This window comes from Lathyrus oleraceus, chromosome 7, assembly GCF_024323335.1.
Source record: "Lathyrus oleraceus cultivar Zhongwan6 chromosome 7, CAAS_Psat_ZW6_1.0, whole genome shotgun sequence".
NCBI classification, from domain to species: domain Eukaryota; kingdom Viridiplantae; phylum Streptophyta; class Magnoliopsida; order Fabales; family Fabaceae; genus Lathyrus; species Lathyrus oleraceus.
Genome location: NC_066585.1, coordinates 391,449,525 through 391,470,626, shown reverse-complemented (window position 1 = coordinate 391,470,626; position 21,102 = coordinate 391,449,525). Strand labels below are relative to the sequence as shown.

At 37.1% G+C, this 21,102-nt stretch overlaps 1 non-coding gene across 1 annotated transcript; it reads left to right on the top strand.

The window, feature by feature from the left end:
• The first annotated feature begins 13,763 nt into the window (after positions 1–13,763).
• On the top strand, positions 13,764–13,870 carry LOC127109915 (small nucleolar RNA R71). The gene has a single exon (XR_007797161.1). It is a non-coding gene; the product is annotated as a small nucleolar RNA R71 (small nucleolar RNA).
• The last annotated feature ends 7,232 nt before the right edge of the window (positions 13,871–21,102 follow it).

Sequence of the window (21,102 nt, the reverse complement as noted above, 5' to 3'; positions counted from 1 at the left end):
GAAGGAGAAAGGATAAAATATTTTTGCTTAAGGGGCTGACACTCTACAATTGAATGATGACAGACACACCAAATCTGCATAGGGAAATAATATCACCAAAGCAGGGGATCAGATAAAAGGTTAATGTGTAAAAATGCACAACGAGATATCTGATGCTATGTTTTTATGCATGTATATGCATGAATATGTATATGATTATGCTGACAAATGAGCACAAAGGATACAAACATGAAGATCTGAATCATCACAACTAGATACTAGCTAATCTCAACAAGAAGGAAACACCAACTAGAGAACCTTCTAGGGATGAAAATAAACCATCGGGGATATAATTCATATCTGCAAGATAATTCAACTCTGGTTGGGGAAAGTCATGAAGAACATGCAATCCGACCAAAAATTGCTGAAAACTCAACACTCTGAGGAAATGAAAATAACATAAAATAATATGTATGTGTGTGTGTGTGTGGCGGTAAATTCATGATTATCAAGCTATGGATAAGCAAGATATTAAATAACAAGAGTAGCCACCGCGCTTTTATTGTTTCCAAGGGAAAAGGGTAAAGTACGAACAAAACCCAAAAGTAAGAAGTTTTCAAATCAGAACTAATAAAATGTCAGAGATTACAGGTAAGGGGGTTGGTTACACAGAGGGAAGGTGTTAGCACCCAAAGTGTCATAGGTACTCCTAGGGAGCCCGTTTTTGTGTGCATATGTATTTTGGAGAAAGTGATGTTTACAAACAAATAGAATTGGGGGATGAGAAAAGAATTCATTGATTATATTATTGTGTTTGACAATACCTTCGGACTTGTGCCTACGTACCAAAATAAAAATGAGGGATCAAAACCTTGTAGTTCGTGATACAAATTTCAAAGTGGACGCATTGCTTTTAATAGAAATTTAAGTTTGGAAGGCAGAAAGGCCTAGAAAATGGTTTGAATGAGTTAGTTCTTTTTAGCTTTTTTTGAAAATTTTAAGTTATGTATAGTTAAGTTTATTTACAGATTTGATTTAAGAAAAGAAGTTTAAAAATGCAATGGCATAAGGTCAAAGTTTCTAACTTGCAAAAGGTCTAAGTCTAGAAAATAACAAGTTCAAACAAATAAGCTTTTAAAATGAGGGAGAGATTTTTGAAATTAAAGAGATAGGGAGGAGATGAAGAGACTAATCCTAAGCATAAATTTAAAAGTTAAGAGTTGAAAAGATCTGACCGATGGGTAGCAATCCAATAGACAAGAATGTCATATAGAAACCCCAAATTCCCTTGGACATTAGAATCAATCAACAAACAATGCATACAATATTATCTTGAACAGCAGGGCATCAAATAAAGATAGCCCCATCCAAGCTTTAGCCACTTCATGATCTCCTTCAAATTTCCTATGTAGTGATGAATTGCACAAGTCACAGGTTCAAAATAACAGCTTCACAATGATCATGTAACAGATGAACTCAAAGGAATCTTCAATGATGTATCAAATGAAGTTTCAAACTGCAAGCTCTTGGTTACATGAAAGATGGCATTGGCCAAATCCTTTTGCATAGGGATGTTGCCTAAATTCTAAGTCCAATTGCCCAAGATCAAACCAACAGTCCACACAGTAGTTTTTTAGGGTTTTGTTTCTTATTATGTACATTAATGGCCAAAGACCACACAAGCAAACAAAATACACACAAACAAGATATATCACACAATATGGTCCAAGTGGACAAAGTGAAAAGGCGTTAATATAAACAATTAGAATGGTATGAATAATGGGAAACGAATAGAGCTTAAAAGTTAAAGTGCATTAATAAGTAAATGGCTTGAAAATAAATGTTAATTGTTAATGTGTTAGAAGTTAGTATTGCTTTTGCTTTTGCTTTTTAAGTCATTCTTTGGAGAACACTCAACCCACTTATCACAAGCATGGATCCTTGAACCAAGACATCTTCCAAAGGAAGGAAAAAAGGCCAAGTTTCCATACAATACCATGAAAGAGGGGAGACTTACAATCTCACTAACTAGAATGCTATGCCTTTTGTATCAAAATTGTAGCGCTATGTTAAGCAATCGTAATTGGACTTATGTAGAAGTCACAACTATTTGAGGTCGGGCAATAGAATTTTGGTGTTAATGCATGTTAGAGACATATTATAATGGACTATGCTCATGAAACATACCACACACAAAAAGAATATGCAAAAGAGGTGGCATAATCTCGTTCATACTTATGTTAACTTTTCAATCAACTAGCCTTAGGATTTAGAGACATCATAGACCAAATAAAATGGATGCATAAAGAAGGGGAAATAGATGAAGAGGGAGGGGAATGAATCAAAACTCAAATTGGTCAAATGAGGACTTTTAACAAATTAAAATCATTCATTCATTTTGGGAGATAGAATGTACATTCCATCAATCCCCTAAATCCAATGATCTTAACCTATCAAAGTCAAATCAACCTTGACCAAGGCCCAACAACACAAGTCAAACTTACACAAACCATCAAAATAGCTCAACACAATTATTTGACATTTATTCAATTTAAAAATACTAAAAATAATGCATTAAATTAAATATGGTTTGTCAAATTCCTAAAACCTCATCAAAACACCAAAGAAATGGCTATGAGATTTATCATAGGTCAAACAAGGTCAAAGGACCTTGGAGAAAAAATTTCAGAATTTTTAAAAACTTTAAAGTATTTTTTAACAATTAAAAATATTCACAAAATTAATTAAATCATAAAAAATATTAGTAATGATCAAAAAAATAATTTTAATTCAAAATATGAAAGAGGAATTTATTTAAATTTTTTTGGTGAAACTCTCATATTTTTTGGATAAATATTAAAATTAATATGAATTAATGAAAATCAAATGAAATAAAATGAAAATCAAAAAATCAAAAAAACGTGGTCCACTTGATCTCCCTCATTAATTGAGGTGGCAGATCAAGTGGATGGAAACACGCGTTCCATGGTGGAACTTAGTCAGCGCGCCATACGCGTGGTAATCACAACCAACACCCAAGATTAAAACATTTTAAATGAGATCAATGACTCAGAACCTGTCCAGCACACCACCGGCGCTGGACCTCCGGTCACCTTCTTAGGCGAGGTCCACCGGACTGGTTCACTCATCACCATCAAGAAAATGAAAAAAGAGGACATGATCTGAAAGAAAAAATAGTGTAGAACACGAATCTGACCTCAACTTTAACTAACTCCACACATATAGAAAGATATGAGGAGTTGAATTTTGAGGTGTGCTAACTGAGTTGCTTCGATTTGACCTCAAAACAACTCAATATTCTTGCCTACATTGGTAGGACTTCAGACAACCAAAGATCCAAGAGAATTGATGAAAATTGAGTGAGAATCAAAGAGAAGAAGTTTTCTGAAATTTACCTTCAACATTGTGCAGAAATGGATCTTGCTTGCTTCAAACTTGATCTGATCATACTTGAGAAGCTTGCATAAGTGGTTTGGCAATGGTACAAAGCTTTAGATCCTGGAGCTTTGAATCTCCAAAACAGTGAGATTCAAACTCAATTTAAGTTAAAAATTATCAGGTTTTCCTTTGAATGGTGAGGGTTTCAATTGGGGGGAAAAGCTGGCGCGCAAGGTGTCCTTGAAATGAGCTCCAAGGGCCTGTATTTATAGCATTTGAGAGTGATATTTGCACACTTGAAAAATTGCTAAATTTGGGCATGGTGATGCACAAGCTTGCATGGGCGTGTACAGGCCCATGAAGCAATCCAATTTGATCCATGTATAACTGTTCTAAAGTTCAAATGAGGCTTGGATGGTGATGCGGTGTTTTTCGCAAGTATACGAACGCGTCAGAGTAATATAAAAGATTGTCGAATCCACAGAGACCAAGTGTCAATTTATCGTTATCTATTGTTATGGTGTTTATCAAAGGCAATCAAAATAGGTGTTTTTAAGGTGTGCAAGGAAAAGTAAAGTATTGAATAAAGTTCAATTAATAAAGACAGGGTCGAATGTAATTCACGTAATCAATTAATAATCCAAGTACTTGCTAATAGAGTTGCTTATGGGGAATGTTTCCTACTTTGAAAAGAACTAATTTAAAAGGAACTGTCGCTTTCACGTATTTAGAACCGAGTTGTACTCCCTAATCAAACCCTCGTATTGTCACTTATAAAAAGGCGCGCATTGCGTTAGAGTAGTAAACCTATTTTTAAGAAATATAGTATCTTGACTAACTTGAAAAGTATTATAACCTGAATTTCTTTACCAAAAGAGGTTCTTACGAACCAGACTCTAAACTTATAAACGCGTCCGAAAATAGTTTTAAAATCTCTTTTCTTCTTAAATTAAAAACTCCTAATGAACAAAACAAAGCACTTTCGCTGTTTTTGAAATAGTTAAAAACAATTATGTTTAGATAGACGTTGGACGGCTTTCGATCTTACCCAACGGAATTGAAGTGCGGGAAAACTTAAGTTAAAAGTTAAAATAGCCCTTAAGTGCTTCTATGAACAATTGTCCTATATTAACCAACCCATATTATCCCACAATACCTAGGCCTGCCTCTTCATCTCTTTTTGTGTCCTTTTCATTCAGGCGCAATCACATTAAGCCCGTTATCCGTACATGCTTCATAGTAGAGTGGCCTGTTAGTGATTATGATCTGAGCATGGGGTTTCTGGCACATAAATATGTGTAAACCCTTTCATTTGACCTAACTGTAGTTGTGGGGGATCAGATTGTAATCCGCCTTACCGAGTTCAGTGCCAGATACCTCTGAACCAACTAACAGTGGGTAAGTTTTTCTTTTTCTTTTTCTTTTTCTTTTTGTGACAAACTTTTACAATTCTTTGGTTTAAATGACTTTGTGAGGGTCACCTATACCGGAGTTACCTTTTTGCTTTCTTTTTTTGTTTTTGTTTTTCGGGATCATTCACTTATTTGCATCGGTCCCCTACGTAGAGGATGCGTAGGCCGGAGCTGACTACTGAGATAAACTACTGAGGACTTATACGGAAATGATGATTAAGGCCATGGTATATGGGGTTTCGGGAGTGGTTCCTATATTTACGAAGTCTATGATGCTAAAATAATACTGATGTTTCGCAGAGTTCTCCCAAGTCACCGCATCCTTACTCAAAACATGTCCTAAAAACCTGAAAATTTTTGGAATAACACTATTTTCTTTTGCCAAAAAAAATTCGGTGGGGCTAAAGGTATGGGGAGGTAGGATTGTACTAAAGATATACTATATTTGGTGACTCGTCAGACTCATGCATTATACTAAAAAGCAAAATAAACAACTAAAAGGAAATAAACTATCTAAAAACAGCAAAGAAAAAGCGATAAAGGAAAAAACGAGAAAGGTAATAAAGAAAAGACGATAGAGTCTCCTCCCACAATTAAATCGAACATTGTCCCCAATGTTTCGAAATAAGATAAGGGAAGAGTTACCTGACAACCTATTGCTGACCACTAGTGCCCTCGCCATCCTGAGGTGGACGACGGGATCGGGTACGACGACGGTCTCTCTGATCCGTCCTCGCCTGCAGGGCATCTTGAGCGGTCCTCACCTCTCGAAGGTTACCCATAATGAAACCTTGAGTGGCTTCAATGAGTGCCATGTGTCTCTGGTGGTAGTGTTGCTGACGGGCTTGTGTATCTGTGATCGTTTGCAGGGACTGTAAAACAGTGTCGTAGGACCTATCTGTCCTCCGCTGCGACTCTTGCATGAAGCTCATGTTATTCGCCAGTTGTTGTTGGATGGTAGAGAGGAGGTCGTCACGCCTTTTCTCTCTAGCCATGTTGTCACGCCACATCTCCTCTGTAATATAAAAGCCAGGAGTGGTACCTGCAGAAGAAGAAGATGGTGCGGTTTGTGGTGGTGAAACATGATGGGGGGACACCTGGGGTATGGGAGATCTCTCTCTCCGATCATATTCATCATCATTGTCATGTCTCGCCTCATCAGGAATGTTAGGAGGAAGAGGACCCAAAACAGGTGGAGCATCTAAAGCGTAGGTCCAATTCCTTTCATCTCGTATATCGGTACGTCTAGTGCAAGGTAAAACAACAGATGGGATGGCTACACCATGAACCATAAACATATAGCCTCATTCTCTCCTCAAACGGCACAATTTCATGACTCTCAGAAATTTTAGGTTAATTGTGAGAGGAGGTAAGGGGTCTAGGGTAGCCATCTCATTGTTCAGGTTAAGCACCCGAGCAATAGATGTAATCAATCCACCAAAAGAAATCGGTCCCGCTTTATTCAAAGTTAAAGTCATATGAGCAAGCATGAACGGGACCGAATTAATTCGTCTATTTCTGAGGCTTCCTAGTAAAAATAGAAGCTCTCTAGCATTAACCTTATTTGGATTCTCCCGGCCAAAAATAGTGCATGCCAACAAATATCTAAAAACTCTAATGGTCGGGTTATGCATAGTTGAGGCAAGAACTCCTTCAAAAGAGTTTATGGAAGTGTTTGATAAACGCTCCCAAAAGGAAAATACCTCAACTGACCATTTCGAATCCAAAGGGGCCTCACAAATAGCACCTTCCCCATGAGGGATTCCTAACAAGCTGGCTAGTTCGTCGGTACTAAATTCATATTCAACAACAAACATTCTAAATCTGACAGTACCAACTGTGCTAGCAGTGTTAGGGTTGACAATATAGATTAAGGAACTCAAAAATTCAATTGTCAATCACTCATAGGTGGGTTCTTTGTTGGAAAAGAAATTATGCAAACCTAAATTATCTAATAAATGAAATATGCTATGATAGATACCTAAAGTGTAGAGACTGTTTTCGTCAACATACCTTGTCGGGAGGATTTCCCGATTTTGCAACCGTTCAATAATTTTTCTTTGTCTATCCCCCGGTTTCCCTCCTCGAAGAATGAATCCATTAAACTCCATTTGTGTAGCTCTTGAAAAGTGAGGAAGAAGATGAAGTGGAATGTGAAAAGGTTGGATTTTTACGAAATCCGACGGGTGAAAATGAAAATGGAAATCGGAAAAATGATTTGTACGGTGTGGTGGTTAGAAAAGTATGAGCTTTTTGTGGGTTCAAGGATGTTGTTCCAAGGTGGAAAAATGGGTTTGGAAGGTTGTAAGGTGTGAAAATGGTGAAGAAAGGGGTTCTGCCCCGACCTTTTACAGAGCCCCGACCTTTTACAAACGCTGTGGCGGGCGCCACAGGGTCTATGACGGGCGCCACAAGGCAAAATATGGTTGGACCGGATTTTGGTCCTTTGGCTTGGGCTTCTCTTATCTTTTGGCTTTGAGGGGTCCAGATAGCATTTGTCTTGTGATTTTCCTAGCATCATTGACTTGCATAATTTTATAAAATTAAAAATAAAAACGAAAATGAAACAAAAAATTAAATATTAGACTAATAAATAAATAAATAACTGAAAATAAAAAATGCAAATAAAACAAACATAAGACATATATAGATAAAAGTAGAAATATCAATGTATAGACGTAGTTTATATAATATTCCAAATCCGATAATATAAGATGAGTTATGTAAATACGAAAATAAAATAAAATAAAAGAAAGATAAAATAAGATGGAATGGTGAGATCATATAGTAGGGATGTCGTCTTCCTGAGAGGATCCACGAAGCATGACTACCTCCTGCCTGAGCTCTACGATCTCCTAATATAGACAGTCGGCTTCAGTAGCATGGGTGAGATCAAACACTCCCATCTGTAAAGTGAGGTCAGCCACCTCCTGTCTAAGCTCTGCGATCTCTCTACGACACTCAGCAATCTGAGTGCGGATGTCGGGGGTCTGCAATGAAAGATTATTAGAGAAAACAGTGATCCTAGGAGATGGTGGTGTAGGCGTGTATTCAGAAATGGGTGGTGATCTCGGCTCCTCGACAGTCTCTCCCTGGCCCTCCAGAGCATAACTCCAATTCGCTGGATCATGCACACTGGTCATCATAGGATCTGGCAGTGTGAAATAGTGGATAGCCTCGCTGTCGACCAGCAATCGGAACTGACATGGGTGGAAAAATGCTCTCCTCATCAACCCTCTAGTCAAACAGAAGTCGACGTCCATGGTAGTGTACCCACAGTAGATCCGGAGATGTGACAGCTTGCGAGACAGACCTAAAGCGACAGCAATCTGCGTGATGATTCTGCCCACATGGATGACTCCTTCGGTAGATCTGGAGATACCGCTGAGACTATATAACAAAAAGTTCCCACATGCTACTGGACGAGAATGGGATGCACAAAATAATAGGAAGATCTCCTCTTCACTCAGTAGTGTCTCTGCATCCGGTCTTCCCAGGAAGGAATGTGCTAATATCATTTGAAAGTATCTAAATGCGGGGTTATGTATAACATGAGATAACTGCGTAGGTGGATCCTGGCTTCCACCACCTGATATATCACTCCAAAACTTCTCAACCTCCTTACCCAGAAAATATCCCATAGGTGTCTCCGGGATAGCATTAGGAGTGGTTTGGAAACCCAATAGGTCGCCGAACTCTTTCTGGATGAAAGAGTACTCAACTCCAAAAAGCCTGAAAGCAGCATACCCATCTGGTCCAGAGTATGGGTCATAGTCGAATGAACTCAGGAACTCCAATGTCAGGTTCCTGTTGGTGTTACTCAAGTCATCAGCAAACTCGTCCCAGTGAAGCTGGTGGCTAAGGAATCGGATACTCGACTCAATACCCAGTGCCTCCATACAATGCTGATCAGGATAACGTGTGGGTGTCATAGCGCGCTGATACAAAGCGATGTAGCGCTCTCTCTGAGCATTATCTCTATAGGCCACGTGCATGTCATCGAAATCCTGCATCCTATAAAAGTTAAGAAAGTGATCCTGAAAGTGCAAACCATTCAAATTTTAGTCTCTATGCAAAATATGATAAAATAAAATGAAAATAAAATTAAATAAATGCGAAAAAGTAAAATGAAAGAAAAACCATGGGTTGCCTCCCACACAGCGCTTGTTTAACGTCATTAGCTTAACGATTAGAATTTATACACCTGTAGTAGTAGGAATTGGTGGATCAATCAGGGTGTGGCTTGAGTAGTATGCTGGAATGTCTTATCCTTCGTAGAGCTTCAGTCTTTGTCCATTTACAGTGAATGGACTACAGGTTCCGTTCTTGATTTCTACGGCTCCGGATCTCAGAATCTTGGATACTTCGAAAGGACCAGTCCATCTTGAACGTAGCTTTTCAGGGAAGAGTCGTAACCTAGAGTTGAAAAGGAGAACAGGATCGCCTATATTGAAGTTTTTCTTTACTATTCTTTTGTCGTGATAGGCTTTTGTCGTCTCTTTATATATTTTTGCATTCTTGTAGGCAGATTGCCTAAGTTCTTCTAATTTATGAATGTCTAGGGTACGCTTTTCTCCAGCGGCTAGGTAGTCTAAATTCAAAGTTTTAATGGCCCAATAGGCCTTATGCTCTAATTCGAACGGTAAGTGACAGGATTTTCCATAAACTAGTTGATAAGGAGTAGTTCCTATAGGGGTTTTGAAAGCGGTTCTGTAGGCCCATAATGCTTCTTGAAGCTTCTGAGACCAGTCTCTCCTAGAAATAGAAACAGTTTTCTCTAGGATTTGTTTTATCTCCCTATTGGATACTTCAACTTGGCCACTAGTCTGTGGGTGGTATGGTGTTGCTACTTTATGCCTAACTCCATATTTTCTTAAAAGTTTGTCAAATATTCTCGATATGAAGTGTGATACTCCATCGCTTATGACTAAACGTGGTGTTCCAAATCTAGGGAATATATAGTTTTTAAATAGTTTGATTACTACCCTAGTGTCGTTTGTGGGTGCAGTTATAGCTTCGATCCACTTAGACACATAGTCTACAACTACTAAGATGTACCTATTTCCTAAGGATGGTGGGAAAGGTCCCATGAAATCTATACCCCAAACGTCAAAGAGTTCTACTTCCTGAATGTTTCTTAGAGGCATTTCATTACGCCTTGAAATGTTTCCAGTGCGTTGGCATCTATCACATTTGACAATGCAAGCATAGACATCACGCCACATGGTAGGCCAGAATAGGCCAGCTTGAAGAATTTACCATAGGGTGCAGAATGACAATGCTCGATAATATTATTTACCTCTTCTTCTAGAACGCAATGGCGAAAAATGCCATCTTTACCCCTTTTGAAAAGGAGCGGTTCGTCCCAATAGAAGTTTCACACATCGTGGAAGAATTTCTTCTTGCGGTGGTAGTCAAGATCAAGGGGGTACTATATTAGCAGCTAGGTAATTAACGAAGTCTGCATACCAGGGTACGTTACTTATTGCTAAGGAATTTTGGGGGTGCTCATCAGGATCTAGGTTATTATCTTCAATGGTTTCTACTCTAGCTATCAGTCTATCATAGGAGAAATCATCATTTATGGGTACTAGTTCTGGTTTTAGATGTTCTAGCCTAGAAAGGTGATCAACTACTACATTTGCAGTGCCTTTTTTATCTCTTATATCTAAATCAAACTCTTGTAGTAATAGAATCCATTGGAGTAACCTGGGCTTGGCATCTTTTTTACTTAATAGGTAACGAATGGAAGCGTGATCGGTGTAAACTATAATTTTTGCTCCTACTAGATAAGATCTAAATTTGTCTATAGCGAAAACTACAGCGAGTAATTCTTTTTCAGTTGTTGCATAGTTAAGTTGGGCAGCATCTAGGGTTCTACTGGCATAATAAATGGCATGTAATTTCTTATCTTTCCTTTGTCCTAGAACGGCTCCAACTGCATAATCACTAGCATCGCACATTATCTCAAAAGGTTATGACCAATCAGGTGGTTTCATAATGGGTGCTGAGATCAATGCTTGCTTTAAAAGATTAAATGCGTCATTACATTTTTTATCGAAAATAAATTCAGCATCTTTCATTAAAAGTCCAGTTAAAGGTTTAACTATTTTGGAGAAGTCCTTAATAAAACGTCGGTAGAATCCAGCGTGTCCAAGAAAGCTTCGGACTTCTCTGATGTTTTTTGGTGGTTTTAGGTTTTCTATAACTTCTATTTTAGCTTTATCTACCTCTATACCTTTTTCAGAAACTATATGTCCTAAAACTATTCCTTCGGTCACCATGAAATGACACTTTTCCCAGTTTAGCACGAGGTTCACCTCCACGCATCTCTCTAGGATTTTCTCAAGGTTAGCAAGACAATTGTGGAAATCAAATCCGCAAAACGAGAAATCATCCATAAACACTTCCATGATACCATCTAGGTAATCTGCAAAGATTGACATCATGTAGCGTTGGAAAGTAGCTGAGGCATTACAGAGGTCGAATGACATTCGTCTGTAGGTAAAAGTTCCATAAGGGCATGTAAAGGTAGTTTTTTCTTGATCTTCGGGGTGGATAGGTATTTGGAAGAATCCAGAGTATCCATCTAGATAACAGAAGTAAGAGTGTCTGGCTAGATGCTTCAACATTTGGTCTATAAATGGTAAAGGGAAATGGTCCTTCCTAGTTGCTTTATTTAATTTTCTATAATCTATACACATCCGCCATCCTCCTTCTAAACGTTTTGTTACATGTTCGCCTTTATCATTTTGCACGACTGTGATGCCTCCCTTTTTAGGTACTACATGCACAGGGCTCACCCACTTACTATCCGAGATCTGATAGATTATACCTGCCTCAAGTAACTTAAGAACTTCCTTTTTAACAACATCACTCATTATAGGGTTTGTTCTTCTCTGATGTTCCCTAAAGGGTTTTGAATCTTCTTCGAGCGAAATCCGATGCATGCATACGGATGGGCTTATACCTTTCAGGTCAGAGATATTATATCCTAAGGCTGAGGGATATCTTCGTAAAACATCTAAAAGTTGGTTCGTCTCCTCTTGGCTCAAGGTAGCACTGACTATAACTGGACGGTTCATCTCTTCATCGAGGAACTCATATCTCAGGTTCATAGGCAGTTCCTTAAGTTCTAAGGTTGGTTTCTTAGGGCATGACATATGATCTGGGGTAAGGGATAAATATTCGTAAAGGTTATCATCGATGTAGGGTTTCTTAAAGTCATCATCTTCCCTTATGAGAGTTGATGGTAACTTAATTGTTTTGGTAATTTCTTTTTGATCTAATTCTCTAACACATTCATCAATGATATCTAAGGCATAACACGAGTCTCTCATCATAGGTGCCATAAGAAATTTCGAAAGTATAAATTCTATTTTCTCGTCACCTACCTCAAATGTCAACTTTCCTTTCTTGACATCTATTATGGCTTCTGCAGTCGATAAGAATGGTCTACCTAGAAGGATTGGTATATCATTGTCCTCTTTGATGTCCATGACAACAAAATTAGTAGGGATGAATAATTGACCTATCCTCATAGGGACATCTTCTAAAATGCCTATTGGATATTTAACAGATCTATCGGCTAACTGAAGTGACATCTTAGTGGGTTGTAATTCTCCTAAGTTCAACCTCTCACAAACTACTAAAGGCATAAGGCTCACACTAGCTCCTAAGTCTAGAAAAGCTTTTTCGATGACTTGATTACCCAAAAGGCAAGGAATGGAGAAATTTCCAGGATCTTTATCTTTCTTTGCTAATTTGTCCTCGAAAATAGCATTACATTCCAAAGGCTTCGGATCGTCAAGTATACGTTTGTTGGTAAGGATGTCTTTGAGAAACTTTGCATAAGAAGGTATTTGGGTGATGGCTTCTGTGAAAGGGATTTCTACATGAAGTTTTTCTGTAAATTTAATAAATTTTTGATACTGTTTATTGATCTGGGTTTGTTTGAGTCTTTGCGGATATGGTATAGGTGGTTTATATAGCGGGGGTGGTACATAAGTTTTATCTTTAGGTTCTTCTCCTTTCTCTCGACCTTCCTGGTTTTCAGATTCCTCTGGTTCCTTTACTTCGTCTGTCGGTTTCGTACATTCCTTAGAAGTTTTGGGTTGACTCAATCTAGGGTTTGGTGGCTCATCATAAGCGTTCCCACTTTGTAGGGTAATGGCATTGGCTTGTCCTCTCGGATTTTGTTGAGGTTGTCCAGGGAATTGTCCTCCAGGTGTAGTGTGAGGGGCTTGGTTTAAAGCTACCTGAGAGATCTGGGTTTCAAGCATCTTGGTATGAGTAACTATTTGATCAACCTTGGTTCCTAACTGAGTAATCAATTCGTTAACATGAATGTTTTGGTTCATGAACTCCTTGTTATGTTGGGTTTAAGCGGTGATAAAATTTTCCATAATTTTCTCAAGGCTCGGCTTTGATGGTACAGGTTGCATAAGTTGATTTAATCTAGGGGCTTGATAACTAAGTCTCGGAGGTGCATTATTTTGAATAGGGTTATTGTTTTTATAGGAGAGGTTCAGGTGATTCCTCCATCCAGGGTTATAGGTATTCGAATATGGGTTCCCTTGGGTATAGTTCACTTGCTCAGAGTAGGTTTCGTTTAATAGACTGCATTCTGCAGATTGGTGTCCTTTGGTTCCACATATCTCACAATCCGACGCAACTGCGGCTACAGTATTCGGGTTTATGCACATATGTTCGACTTTGAGGGCTAATGCGTCCATTTTAGCTTGCATCATGTCTATAGAGCTTAGTTCATGCACTCCTCCTTGGGATTCATTCTTCTCAACTGTCGCTCGTTCGACTCCCCATGATTGATGGTTTTGAGCCATATCTTCGATGAGGGCACTAGCTTCAGGAAAAGGTTTGTTCATCAGAGCACCGCCTGCGGCAACGTCGATGGTCATCTTTGTGTTGTAATGAAGTCCATTATAGAAGGTTTGAATGATTAACAAATTTTATAAACCATGATGTGGGCATGCTCGTAACAACTCTTTATATCTCTCCCAAGCTTCAAACAGCGATTCTCCTTGGTTTTGGGTAAATCTAGTTATATGGTTTCGAAGAACGGCGGTCTTACTCGGGGGAAAATATCTAGCAAGAAATACTCTTCTAAGGTTATCCCAAGTCGTAATGGAATTGGGTGGAAGGGAATATAACCATGATAGGGCTTTATCTCTGAGGGAATTGGTCCCCGACAACGGCGCCAAAAACATGATGCGGTGTTTTTCGCAAGTATACGAACGCGTCAGAGTAATATAAAAGATTGTCGAATCCACAGAGACCAAGTGTCAATCTATCGTTATCTATTGTTATGGTGTTTATCAAAGGCAATCAAAATAGGTGTTTTTAGGGTGTGCAAGGAAAAGTAAAGTATTGAATAAAGTTTAATTAATAAAGACAGGGTCGAATGTAATTCACGTAATCAATTAATAATCTAAGTACTTGCTAATAGAGCTACTTATGGGCAATGTTTCCTACTTTGAAAAGAACTAATTTAACAGGAACTATCGCTTTCGCGTATTCAAAACCGAGTTGTACTCCTTAATCAAACCCTCTTATTGTCACTTATAAAAAGACGCGCATTGCGTTAGAGTAGTAAACCTATTTTTAAGAAATATAGTATCTCGACTAAGTTGAAAAGTATTATAACCTGGATTTCTTAACCAAAAGAGGTTCTTACGAACCAGACTCTAAACTTATAAACGCATCCGAAAGTAGTTTTAAAATCTCTTTTCTTCTTAAATTAAAAACTCCTAATGAACTAAACAAAGCGCTTTCGCTGTTTTTGAAATAGTTAAAAACAATTAAGTTTAGATAGACGTTGGACGGCTTTCGATTTTACCGAACGAAATTGAAGTGCGGGAAAACTTAAGTTAAAAGTTAAAATAGCCCTTAAGTGCTTCTACGAACAATTGTACGGATTATCGATTCGATTACGATTCTTACATTCTAACCTTATAAATAAATTTAGTTAGACATGATAAAGTAAAAGTGCATTAATTTAAATAAAAGTAGTGCGAGTGCGGAAAGTAAATAATTTAAAGCGAGTGCGAGGAAATAAATAAAGTAAAGCGAGTGCGAGAAATAAATAATTTAAATCGACTGCGAGGAAATAAATAAAGTAAAGCGAATGCGAGAAATAAATAATTTAAAGCGAGTGCGAGAAAATAAATAAGATAAAGACAAGTGATAAAAACCTGCTCCAATCCGAGGGTTGAATAAATTGCAAAGCGGAAATGAAAATGGCGGCAGGATTAACTTCCTTCCAAAGTGCTCCAAACTCGATTACAGACTCTATCACAGACTTGATTACACAATTGTGGTAACACTCCAATGCGAAGCGATTACCACTTTAAAATACTGAATATATGCCTAGGTGAAACAAAGTTGCTCTGAGTTTGCCTCTGCTCTAAGTTTGGATGATTGTAAAAGTGATTTCGAGTTGCTATTTATAAGCAAGTAAAAAGATGGAAATGACAAGGATGCCCTTCAACTTGAAAATGGGAGGGAAAACTTTTCCTCTTGTGTCTCCCGCCACAAGGCCATGGCGCCCGCCACAAGGCCAATCTGAGGCGCCTTAGTGGAAGTAGTGGGGAACGTGGCAGTTGAGGGAAGTTGAGCTTGGACACGTCATGGCAAGGTCTATGGCGCCAACCATGGGGTAGGCCACAAGTACAAAATGCTGAATTTTAGGGTTTTTAGCTCTTTTTCACTCCTTTTCTCGATCGGGGCTCTGATTAAAGTAAAAACCTGAAAACAAAGGAAAACATAGCAATAACACAACAAAATAACAATAAAACAACTAGAATGCATGTGAAATCGGAGTCGAAAATACGGTAAATTTCAGTGTTATCAAACTCTCCCACACTTAAAACTTTGCTTGTCCTCAAGCAAAACATTAAAAAGCTCATAGAAGAAAATTTGTGTAAACGAGTGCTTCAGGTGGCAAGGCAATGCAATGTGAAGTTTTGGACATTTGATTTTTCCACTTGATGCAGACCTGTTAAGACCGTGTGCAACCCTAGAAAATCCCATCCAAAATGCATGAAACTGGGTTCTTTGGAAAGCTTAGATCAAGGGGAACAACTTTGATGTTGAACACTTTTTCATTTGGAACTTGGATCATGGTGAATTTTGAGGTGGAAGTTTGTAAATTTCAACATGTTGAAAATGTTTCTAAGTGTTAAGCCATATATCTCAATATTCCACCTTGCTTAACTTTTTATGTGAGCTTCAAATGAGATATTTGTCTTCATCAAAGTTGTATCTCTTTCAAATAAATTCAAAATGGTCACTAATTTCATGTGATTTGGATTTAGAATGATAGAGTTATGCATTGATGAAGTTGAGGAAAATCACTTGTTCAATGGTATAAGGCAAAAATGACCTATAATGTATCCTTATATCAAATGCTCATAAAAGTTGAATTATCTCCCACTCCAAACATAAAAGTTGAATTAGACATCTTGAATTTGATTGTGAAACTTATAAATATTTCATATCATAAACATTGAGCAAGTTATGGCCTAGGGAAGTTGACTTTCAAATTAGGGTTTAGACAAAATGACCTGTAATGTTTCAACATAGAAAATGATTTTCCAAGCAAACCTAGCTCTAGGTCTCAACATGAAAGTTGTTTGGAATGTCATTTAGAGTAACTTTGCTTTTGGAATCATTTTCATATGGTAAAAATTATAGGAGATAGGGTCTAGGGAGACCTAGTTTTGATCTCAACATGAAATTTTTTTGGAATGTCATTTAGAGTAACTTTCATTTAGACGTGACCTGCTCATGCATTTTTACCTTATTTCCCCCATAGTCTATGTCTCCCAAGTGAGTGTGTTACTCCTATAGATCTTCAGCCTCTCCTGATTTCTTTTCCTTTGTGGCAATTATTCACCATGAAGATTTTATTTTGCATGCATACATTTGCATCATGAGGTCTCTTAGGGACCAAAATTCGTCTCTTTGCTATTATTTAAGCTCATTCTATCTCGTCGAGACGAAGATTTTAACCTTCATATCTCTGGCTAGAACGACCTTAAATAGGGGCATCTGTAAGACCCTAATTTTGACCCTAAGATCCCTCATGGCATCATGTTGCCTCAAGGATCATAGCATGTTCGGCTCCTTAACCCTAGGGTTGGGACTTGTTTGAGTGATTTGAGATCACCAAGCATGATTGTATTGTATGTTATTGCTTTTCTTATTTGATTACTAACCAAAATCACAAAAATATGTCACTAACTCCTTTTGTTTTGAAGCTCAAGTGATCATGTGCTCCACAATGCTCCTAAGCCCAATGAAATGGCTAGATGAAGATGAGAAAAAGCATGAAAATGGTCCACAAAGTTCCTAATCATCATATATGTCTCCCAAGTATCTTAACTTTCCAATTTGATCAAGATAACCCAAAGGGCTTGAAGATTCTTTCCAAAGGAAACCCTAATTTCACTATGCTTTCACTATGCCTTGCCCATGACGCAATCTCAACCTATGATCAAATTTAATCAAGGGAATTTATTTAATTTATCATTTTATGAATATATGAGCCTATTTGAGGCCCCTCAATCATTTATTCATCAAGATTGGAAGTTTGACTTTGAAAAGTTGACCAGTCAAGTCATCTAACTAAGCTGAGGTCCAATGAGCTATAACTCTTGATGTGTTTGTCAAATGAAGATGACCCCAAAATAAATAATGTTCCTAAGAACCATATGAACAACTTTAATGTTCATCAAAAATCCATTTTAAGCTTGGAAAGTCATCATTAATTTCAAAACATTATAGGTCATTTTGACTGAAACCCTAACTTTGGGTCAACTTGTCAAGGGCATAACCTTCTCAATTTTTATGATTTTTGAGTGGGACAAAAGGAATTGGAAAGCTTGAGATGTCTAATTCAAATGCTATGTTGGACAAAACTTCATAATCCTAAAGTAAATACATGTGATATTGCAAAACATTATAGGTCAACTTGGACCTAATTCATTGAATTTGAAAAAAGTACCCAACTTCAAAGCTTAAAATGTTAGTCTATATTGACTATCTTGAAACGATAAACAACTTTTATGTTGAATATTTTTTCGTTTGAAGCTTGTATCATGAGGACAGAGGGGTTTGATCAAGCTTACTTTTGGTTTACTTTTTCAAAGTGATTTGAATATGTTTTATGCTTGAACTTTCCAAGCGAGTTTTGATCAATTTTCACATGTCAAATGGTTTTTTTCCCAACATGACTTTTATTCCTTATTTCAAGTTCTTTCCAACCATTACTGACAATAGTCATTTGGATCTACCATTTGGGAGATTCGAATTTCTTTTCATTTATATGCATTTTTGATATTTTATGTTGTAACTTGAAATGCAAGCATTCTTCATTCCATGTGCACGACCACATGCTTTCCATATGATCTCAACATGCTCCTTCAGCCATCCATGGGCCTCTCACACGTCCACAAAGGCCCATGCACTCTGTAGCGGGGTATTCGTTACCATTAGAGATATTGACTAAATCCAAGGTAAACCATACAAGTCGAGCCGCCACCGCACTTCTATTTATCCAAAGGAATGGTTAGAAAGCGAACAAAAACCTAAAAGTTTTATCGAATCAAAAACTAGTAAAAATGTCAGAGATCGGGGTAAGGTGGTTGGTTATGCAATGGGAAGGTTTTAAGCATCCAAAACATCCTAGGTACTCCTAGGGAGCCCTTTTCACACTTGTTGTTAGGTTGGTATTTTGCGAAAATTTGTTTGTGCAAACATGATTGAAGAGATGAGAAGAGAATATACAGGTTATTTACAATTGGTGTTTGGATGGATAAACCCATTGCCCACGTACCATCTTAAAAAAAGATTAGGATCAAAACCTCGTAGTTCGGGGTAAAAATATCAAAATGAATTGGTGAATTGATTGGTCCAAAAGCCTTAAGGTGTTTTGTTATCCAAAGGAGAAAACTCAACCTAAAACCACAAATCCACCATGTGAGGATAGCTTCAACATGCTAGTGAGGGGTTAACCATATAATAAGCATGGAAGAGTCATTGTCCATCACTAAGGATATAGGTGAGTATTACATCTACCTCAAGGATAACTCAAACCTAATAGCTAAAGGTTATGAAAAAGTTTTGATTAAGGAAGTGGCCATTGAAACCACAAAAGTATTTACCAATGGAAAGTATTTACAAAATATGGTCAAAGTTGATTTAAAGATTCAATTCAAAATAAGTGTCATGGAAAAAGTTTGAAAATCAAAAGCATAAGGCTTAGGTTTCTAATGTTTGAAAAGAAGTGTTAAATGTTTGCACAAAAGTTTTGGCTTGGGTTAGAGTGGAGGGAAGAAGAAGAATGGCTAAAGTCCTAATCATACAAGAGATGAGGGATAAGAAACAAGACCACAAATAGAGTTCCTCTTTTAAGATCATATTGATGATCCAAGTAGCTCCCATCCTTTGGAATATGCAAGCAAAATAAGTGTAAGCTCAAGCAATCAACATAATCAAACAAGCTCTTAGAAGATCCCCAATGTCTCTTGTATCTTTCACTTTGGATGAACATGGAAATGATTCTTCAATTTATGCTCTCATGGGATCCCCTAGCACAAAAGCGCACACATCAAAGAATTCTATGAAGTAAATCAAGAATGGACAAGAGTGAGTTTAGAGGTTTAGTCCTTCTAAATCCATCTTCAACAGTTAGGTTCTTTTACTCCAATTTGCATAGGGAATGTCCTAGAAACTAAGTCCATTTGTCCATTTCTTTGCATTTGGGCCACAACAATCAAAACAAAACACAAGCACAATAATATACACACAATTATGTGCTCAAGTGAGCAAAAGGCAAATTGCATTAACATAAACATGTGCTCAAATGAGCAAAAGGGGAAAAGCAATTGAATAATATGTACAAGAATAGTAAATTGCATAAATGTAAAGAGGAAGAAGTAAATGTTAATGGTTAAGGGTTAGTGTTAATAGTTAGTGTGCCATAAGACAAATTTAGCGCTATGTTAAGCAATCGTAATTGGACTTATGTAGAAGTCACAACTATCTGAGGTCGGTCAATAATAATGTAGGCAACAACACAAGTTAGAGGTCTTGATTAGTGAATACAACTCCAACAACTTGCCATGCCAAAGAGAAGATGAGAAATGATCTTGTATTGATTTAGGTTCTTTGCATGATTTAGGAAGCAACCTATCCTTAATGCAAAGCCATTCACTTGATCTATGATCAAGATGAATTAGATTTGAATCAAGGAAGATTAAACCTCCATGTATCAATGCTAACCACCAATCTTTAACTCATTGATCAAAAAGAAGAAAGAAACAAGAAGAAGAAGATGAAGAATTAAAGTGCATTAATGGAAATGGTATGTACTAATCAACAAGTGTTGACCAAAGATAGAGAAGATCAAGGTCAAACAATAGAAAATAGAAGCAAAATGAAAATTAGAAGTCAAGAAACAAATAAAATATTTTTGGTATTTTTTAATATTAAAATAAAACTTGAATTAAAATTATAAAGAAAGGTCAAACTTCAAACTCACTTCAAATCAACTTTGAAAAGTCTAAGTGAATTATCCTAAGTTCAACAAGGTCGAACAAAGTTTGACAAAAAATTTCAGCATTTTTAGAAGTCAGAAACTATTTTAAATCAATTAAAAATGCATAAAAATAACCTAATTGAACTAAAATCTCAAATAAATTTCAAATCAATAAATAATTTGATGAGAATATTTTTCATATATCTATCATCATTGAAAGAGGTTGGAAAAATATTTTTGTATTTTTTGGATATCATAACTATTTTAAATGAATTTAAAATAACCAGTAGAGAGAAAATTACTAAAAAATATCAAATGACAAAATAAAAAATATTAAAAATCATTTTTAGAAAGTAGAAATTAAAAGGAGAAGAATGAAATTGGTCCCATAATTTTTGGACCAATAATGAGAGAGATATGAATTTTTAAAGTGAAATGAAATTAAAATAATAAACTGAAAATATTATCCGAAAATAGAAATAAGGAAAAAACGTGGAGCGTTGGATGAAGATTCATTAATGGACGTGGATCATCACGTGGCCAAGAAGCGCACGCTAACCATACATGCGAGTCAACAGCGACACACCAAGCCTAATAAAAGGTCATAACATTGGACACACGTGATTGCATATGGGAAAAGAAATGGATGATTCTGATCTGATCTGGAGACCAGACGGTGGCCAACGCCACCGTCTTCTCCAGCCGACCTCCGGCCATGTCCAAAGTTGCAGAAATAAAAAAGGTAACCAAATG